Below are 8685 nucleotides of genomic sequence, written 5' to 3' on the forward strand. Positions count from 1 at the left end.
CTGACGCAGCTTTGTGGTTTAAATCAGGGGTCCCCAACCTTTTTTGCACTGCGGACCGGTTTATTATTGACAATATTCTTGCGGACCGGCCGACCCTGGGGGTGGGGGGGTAGGGTTGCCAACGGACAAGAGTAGCAGTCAAATACGTTGTGTTTACCCCGAGAAAGACTACTATGACCGCGAAGCCTTGCGTGGGGACCTGTGTGCACATGCGTGTACGTGCCAATTTTTTTCTACAAATCGTTCTTGGCGATTCTGTTTGGGGGTGGGGGAGGTGATGTTAATCACGACCGGAATATAGGTGATAAGTGGCTAATACACTCAATTTCGTTTCTAAAGGGGTTTATCTAATAAATTTAATATTAAACACACAGCGCATATTTTCCTCGCATGAATATAGTGATAAGTCAATTATCAGGGGAGGACAGGGGAGCTTGAAGTAAGTGTTGAATGAACTTCCAGTAGAAGTGGTAGAAGCAGGTTCAATATTATCATTAGAAGAAAAATTGGATAGGTATATAGACAGGAAAGGAATGGAGGGTTATGGGCTGAGTGCAGGTCGGTGGGACTAGGTGAGAGTAGCGTTCGGCACGGACTAGAAGGGCAGAGACGGCCTGTTTCCGTGCTGTAATTGTTATAAGGTTATATATGTCACTTATAAGTCAATAGCATCGTAACATTTTAAGTAACATAGAAACATAGAAACATAGAAAATAGGTGCTGGAGTAGGCCATTTGGCCCTTCGAGCCTGCACCGCCCTTCAGTATGATCATGGCTGATCATCCAACTCAGAACGCTGAACTAGCCTTCCCTCCATACCCCCTGATCCCTTTAGCCACAAGGGCCATAGCTAACTCCCTCTTAAACACAGCCAATGACATGGCCTCAACTGTTTCCTGTGGCAGAGAATTCCACACATTCACCACTCTCTGTGTGAAGAAGTTTTTCCTAATCTCGGTCCTTTATCCTCAAACTGTGATCCCTTGTTCTGGACTTCCCCAACATCGGGAACAATCTTCCTGCATCTAGCCTGTCCAATCTCTTTAGGATTTTATATGTTTCAATAAGATCCCCCCTCAATCTTCTAAATTACAACGAGTATAAGCCTAGTCGATCCAGTCTTTCATCATATGAAAGTCCTGCCATCCCAGGAATCAATCTGGTGAACCTTCTTTGTACTCCCTCTTTGGCAAGGATGTCTTTCCTCAGATTAGGGGACCAAAACTGCACACAATACTCCAGGTGTGGTCTCAACAAGGCCTTGTACAACTGCAGTAGTACCTCCCTGCTCCTGTACTCGAATCCTCTTGCTATGAATGCCAGCATACCATTTGCCTTTTTCACCGCCTGCTGTACCTGCATGCCCACTTTCAAAGACTGGTGTATAATGACACCCAGGTCTCATTGCACCTCCCTTTTCCTCATTGCACCATTCAGATAATAATCTGTTTTCCTGTTCTTGCCACCAAAGTGGATAACCTCACATTTATCCACATTAAGTTGCATCTGCCATGAATTTGCCGACTCACCTAACCTATTCAAGTCACCCTGCATCCTCTTAGCATCCTCCTCACAGCTAACACTGCCGCCCAGCTTCGTGTCATCCGCAAACTTGGAGATGCTGCATTTAATTCCCTCATCTAAGTCATCAATATATATTGTAAACAACTGGGGTCCCAGCACTGAGCCTTGCGGTACCCCACTAGTCACTGCCTGCCATTCTGAAAAGGTCGTGTTTATTCCCACTCTTTGCTTTCTGTCTGCCAACCAATTCTCAATCCACATCAATACCTTACCCCCAATACCGTGTGCTTTAAGTTTGCACACTAATCTCCTGTGTGGGACTTTGTCAAAAGCCTTTTGAAAATCCAAATATACCACATCCACTGGTTCTCCCCTATCCACTCTACTAGTTACATCCTCAAAAAATTCTGTGAGATTCATCAGACATGATTTTCCTTTCACAAATCCATGCTGACTTTGTCCAATGATTTCACTGCTTTTCAAATGTGCTGTTATCACATCTTTGATAACTGACTCTAGCATTTTCCCCACCACCGATGTTAGGCTAACCGGTCTATAATTCCCCGGTTTCTCTCTCCCTCCTTTTTTAAAAAGTGAGGTTACATTAGCCACCCTCCAATCCTCAGGAACTAGTCCAGAATCTAAAGAGTTTTGAAAAATTATCACTAATGCATCCACTATTTCTTGGGCTACTTCCTTAAGCACTCTGGGATGCAGACCATCTGGCCCTGGGGATTTATCTGCCTTTAATCCCTTCAATTTACCTAACACCACTTCCCTACTAACATGTATTTCCCTCAGTTCCTCCATCTCACTGGACCCTCTGTCCCCTACTATTTCCGGAAGATTATTTATGTCCTCCTTAGTGAAGACAGAACCAAAGTAGTTATTCAATTGGTCTGCCATGTCCTTGCTCCCCATAATCAATTCACCTGTTTCTGTCTGTAGGGGACATTTGGATATTAAACACACAGCACATATTTTCCCCATATGAACATATAAAATCATTGTAACACCAATATCGCTGAATCTGTGGGAGACCTGGGCTTGTTTCCCTGCAACAAGACGGTGCCATCGAGGGGTGATGGGAGACAGCGATACTTGAAGGTGGTTCCTCATGTTCAGTCTATTCCGTAATTTAGTTCTCGTTGCATTCTTTTCAGAGATATATTGGAAATAGAAACAACGTTTTCAGTGCTTTCTTGGCTATCTCAGGATATTTAGCCTTGACTTTGATCCAGAATGCCAGCAGAGAAGTTATGTCAAACAGACCTTTCAGCCCGCCGTCACTTGCAAGCTCGAGGAGTTGATCTTCTTCCCGTGCTGACATGGATGACGCATGCGTAATGACCTCGCGTGCGTTCAAGCTCAACAGTGGGTGTGACAGGGAATGAGGAAAGGTGCAGCTGATTCATATCACCAAATTGTATCGTTTCCTCGCAGCCCGGTAGCACATGCTTTGCGGCCCGGTGATTGGGGACCACTGGTTTAAATAGTTAAGCATGTGAGTTTTTGCAAGTAAAACAAAGTGAAGTATTTTATATTTAAGAAAAACCATAACATATTTTATTGAACTCCAAAATCTGAACACAAGTAGAGCTTAAAACCCTTTACATAATTATGTTACCACATCAGACCAGCTTCTTAAAGTGAAACCCAACTCAATGTTGTGGTTGTGAATTATGTACATTTCCACCGATTACATTGCCCTGCAAGTAATATAGGAACTTCTGATACATTTAAGGGGCATTTAAGAGACTCTTAGATAGGGACATGGATGATAGAAAATGGAGGACTATGAGGTGGGGGAGAGAGGGGTGATGGGAAGGGTTAGATTGGATTAGAATAGATTAAAAGGTCAGCACATCATTGTGGTCCAAAGTTCTTGTACTGTGCTCTAATGTTCTATGTTCTATGTTTTATGTTCTATGATCTTAACTCTTCCTTCATCAGGCAGAACAAGCGGGCTCTCTTTCTTGCACTCTAGTGTTAGATTTGAACAGCATGTGCTGTTTTTTTTTGCATTTGACAATTATACTCTAATGGCATATTGTCCTACATTCTCAATAGATAGGAAGCCCACTGAATGTAATTTCTTAGATGAAATGACCATTATTACTGAGACAAAATTGCTTAGATTCATTTGGAATAAGTAAACATAACAATTGCAATACTGCTGTGTAGTTTAGCTGACAGCACGGTTATTTACTGGCATGTTGCAAAATTCCAGTAAAGTTGGTACAGGTATAACCAAAAGTTTCAGCAGCAAAATTTACCTTTTCTTTTTAAAAATGATTCCATAATGTTTGCAATTATCTCACTTTCAGCACAATAGCCACAAATAGGTCGGATAGTTTGGAGTGTGTGTACTTTAGTCCTCTGAGTACTATGGGTAAAGGTGATGAACTTAGAGCATGGATCAGTACAGAGAACTACGATGTTGTGGCCATTACAGAATCTTGGTTGAGAGAAGGGTGCGAATGGGTGATTAATGTACAAGGTTTTCGAAGTTTTAGAAATGATAGAAAAGGAGGTAAAAGCGCTGGGGTGTGGAGGGTTGCACATATCAGAGACAACATCGCAGCTTCACTCAGGGGAGACAAAACAGAGAGATCAGACACTGAATACATTTGGGTAGAACTGAGGAACAGGAGAGTGCAATCACATTACTGGGATTGTGCTACAGAGCCCCTGCTAGCCACTGGGACATTGAGGAACGAATATGTAAACAGATTAAGGAAATGTGTAAAAACAATAGGGTTGTTGTCATGGGGGATTTTTTCTTCCTTATTATAAACTGGGACTTTCTTAGTGCAAATGATGTGGATGGGGCGGAATTTGTTAGGTGCATCCTGGAGGGTTTCTTAAATCAATACATAGATGGTCTTTTAAGAGACTCACAGATAGGTACAGGGAGCTTAGAAAAATAGAGGGCTATGTGGTAGGGAAATTCTAGGCAGCTTCTAGAGTAGGTTATATGGTCAGCACAACATTGTGGGCCAAAGGGCCTGTAATGTGCTGTAGATTTTCTATGTGCTATGGTCCATTGAGAGGAGAGTCCATACAAGACCTGGTGTCGGGTAAGGAGCCTGACCAGGTGACTGATCTTTCAGTGGGTGAGCAATTAGGGAACAGTAACCACAAGTCCTTAACTTTCAGGACAGCTATAGATAAGGCTAGGTATGGTCTTTGCGGGAGTGTTTAAAATTGGCGTAGGGCACATTATGACGGCACTAAGAAGAGTTAATTGGGAGAATCATTTTTTTTCTGGTAAGTCCACGCCAGACACGTGGAGGGGGTTTAAAGATCAATTGCACAGAGTACAGGGAAAAGTATGTTCCTATTCGAAGAAGGACAGGGATGGAAAGAGAAGAGAACCTTGGATGTCCAGAGAGATGGTGAATTTAGTCAAGAAGGAAAAGGAAAAGCATGCAAAGCTTCAAGAATTAGGATCAAGCAAAGCATGTGAGCAGTATGAAAAGAACTAAAGGAGGGAATTAGGAAAGCCAGGAGGGGCCAAGAAAAGTCTTTGGCAAATAGGATTAAGGTGAATCCCAAGGCATTCTACACATACATTAAGAGCAAGAAGGAGAGGGTGGGACCACTCAAGGATAAAGGGGGGAAACATCTGCTTGGATGCAGAGAATGTGAGTGAGGTATTTAATGAGCACTTTGCTTCAGTATTTACCAAGGAAAAGGATATGGAGGACCAAGAGATCAGTAGTTAAGTGCATAAATACATTAAGGCATTTAGAGGTCAAGGAGGGGGAAGTGTTGGGTCTCCTAATGAGTATTATGGTAGATACGTCCCCAGGGTCTGATGGGATTTACCCCAGGTTATTGAAAGAGGCAAGAGACGAGATTGCTGGGGCCTTGACTAGTATCTTTGTGTCCACTCTAAGCATAGGTGAGGTCCCAGAGGACTGAAGAGTGGCTAATATTTTACCTCTATTTAAGAAGAAAACAAGGGGAAAATCCTGGGAACTATTGACCAGTGAGTCTCAAGTTGGTTGTAGGGAAATTGCTGGAGAAAAATCTTATTGATAGGATATATGAGCATTTGGAAACCCTGGCCTGATTAGGGAGAGCCAACATGGCTTTGTGCAGGGGACATCATGTCTTACCAACATGATTGAGTTTTTAGCCAAGATGACAAGACAGATTGATGAAGTTAGAGCAGTGGATGTGTCTACATAGATTTTAATAAGGCATTTGACAAAGTGCCTTGTGGGAGGCTGATCCAGGAGATTAGGATGCATGGGGTCTGCTGCAAATTGGCTGTTTAGATTCGGAACTGGCTTGCGCATAGAAGACAGAGGGTAATAGTTGAAGTAACTTATTCGAGTTGTAGGTCTGTATTTAGTGGTGTTCTACAGGGATCTGTGCTGGGACCTCTGTTGTTTGTAATGTATACAGTATAAATGACCTGGATGAAAATGTAGTTGGGTAGGTCAGTAAGTTTGAGGATGATACCAAGATCGGTGGAGTTGATGACTGGCAAAGAATACAGCACAATATAGATCAGTTGCAGATATGGGCTGAGAAATGGCAGATGGAGTTTAACCCAGCTAAATGTGAGGTGTTGCACCTTGGTAGTGCAAATGCAAGGAGACAGTAAACTGTTGAGGGCATGATCCTTAATAATGTTGCTGAGCGGAGAGATCTCGGGGTCCAAGTTCATAGTTCCATGAAAGTGCCTCTACAAGTCAGTAGGGAAGTCAAGAGGGCCTAAGGGATAGTTGCTTTTATTAGTCAAGGCATTGACTTCAAAAGTCAAGTGGTTTATGTTGCAACTTTATAAAAAAAACTGTTTAGGCCACATCTGCAGTTCTGGTCCCTCCACTATAGGAAGGATGCTGAGGCTTTGGAGAGGGTGCGTAAGAGATTTACCAGAAGGCTGCCTGGTTTAGAGGTCATGTGCTAGCTTGAGTGGCTGAACAAACTTGGAGTGGCGGAGGCAAAGGGGAGATCTGATAGAGGTTTATAAGATTAAAAGAGGCTCAGATAGAGTAGACAGGGAGTATCTTTTTCCCAGGGTAGAAATGTCTAATACCACAGGGTGAGATGGGTAGGTTTTTTTTTACTCAGAGAGTCATGGATGCTTGGAATGCATTGTCTATTCTGGTGGTAGAGACAAATACATTAGAGGCCTTTAAGAAATGTTTAGATGGGCACATGGATGTGAGGAAGATGGAGGGATATAGATATTGTGTAGGTAGGAGAAATTAGTTTTTTGATTTATTTTTTTAGCTGGTTCTGGACAACATTATGGGCCAAAGGGCCCATACCTGTGCTGGACTGTTCTATGTTCATTGTTTTTAAAAAGGCTTTTAATACCAATGGAACTGTAAATTCTGTCTGTCCCTTCACACTTGCATTTTTGCAATATAAATCTTTAATTTCTTACATTAAAAATGCAACACTGTTTCAAACTGATAAAAAAAATCTCATATTTAAAAAGACAAAGAACAAGATATTGTTCATGTTTTGTACTTGGAGCAAAAGACTGCAGATACTGGTAATCTGAAGCAAAAACAAATCTTGTGGGAAGCATTCAGCACTTCAAGCAGGCTGAGGAGGGCAGAGAAAAGTAGAGTTGATATTTCAGTGAAGGAGTCTTCATCAGAGTTGAAAAGGGGAGAAAGCAAGATTCCCATGGAGAGGAAAGAGAGAAGGAGGAGAGGAAAGCAGGAATAACTGTTTGTGTTTAAAGGTATATCAGAAAATACTGTTTTTAGGTTCTTTATGCTATGAATTACAAAAATAATCCAGAGTTATGTGTCAGGCATGGTTGTAATACACTGCATAATTCTTTCCTTTTCTTATGTTTCAACTTATCAGCACATAGACCAAAAGAATAAATTAGAATACAGATTCTTGGTAGAAAGTTGATACTGAAATAGCATGTTTTTTATTTGGCATCTATGGCTGAACTGAATTGCTATCATCAAAGCAAATGATTCAAGATCAAGATTCATGATTCAAGATTCTTTAATGTCATTTCCAGTACACAAGGCAGAATCAGAATCAAGCTTAATACTATTAGCATATGTCATGAAATTTGAAGATTTGCAGCAGCAGAACATTGCAATGCATAATGGTAACAAAAACAACTAAAAATACAATAAATATATATAACTAAATTACAATAAGTGGTGCAAAAAGAGAGAAAAAATGAGGCAGTGTTCATGGGTTTATTGTCTATTCAGAAATATGATGGCAGAGGAGAACAGGCTGTTCCTGAAATGTTCAGGCTTCTATAACTCCTCCTTGGTAAGAAGAGGAAATGTGCTAGAGGATGGGAGTCCTTAATGATGGATGCTATCATTCTGAGACATTGCTTTCTGAAGATTCAAGTTCAAGTTTAATTATTATTCAACCGTACATGAATACAGCCAAATGAAAGGGTGTTCCCCCAGGGCTAAGGTGCAAAACACATTGCCAACAGCACACAGCACACTGCACATGGCACAAATATCACATATGGTTAGAATTTCAGAAAACATACAGTCACAAAGAGAAAAAAATATATATATAGCCCCAGTCCCCGTATGGCATGACTAGACTGATGGGAAATTGTCCTGATCTAGCTTGTTCTTCCACCGAGTGAACACTGTGTCCTGGATGCTGGGGAGGGTAGTGCCCATGATGGAGCTGGCTGCGTTTACAAATTTCTGTGGCTTCTTCTGATCCTATGCTGTGACAGTGATGCAACCAGTTCGAAGGCTGTCCAGGATATATATGTAGAAATTTGAGAGAGTTTTTGATGACGTTCGTACCAAGTCTCCTCAGATTCCTAAGGAAATATAGTCACTGTCATGTCTTCTTTGTAATTGCATCAATATGTTGGACCCAGGGTAGATCTTCAGAGATGTTGACACCCGGGAACTTGAAACTACTCACCCTTTCCACTGCTGATCCCCGATGAGGATGGGTGTGTGTTCCCTCAGCTTCACTTCCTGACATCCACAATCAATTCCTTGATCTCACTGACACTGAGTGCAAGACTTTTGTCATGAAACCACTCAATCAACTGATCAATCTCGCTCCTGTACGCCTCGTCGTCACCATCTGATATTTCTGCCAACAATAGTTGATTTATAGATGGCGTTTGAACTGTGCCTAGCCACATAATTGTGGGTGCAGAGGGAGCAGAGCAGT

This window comes from Mobula hypostoma, chromosome 16 (genome assembly GCF_963921235.1).
Source record: "Mobula hypostoma chromosome 16, sMobHyp1.1, whole genome shotgun sequence".
NCBI lineage: Eukaryota > Metazoa > Chordata > Chondrichthyes > Myliobatiformes > Myliobatidae > Mobula > Mobula hypostoma.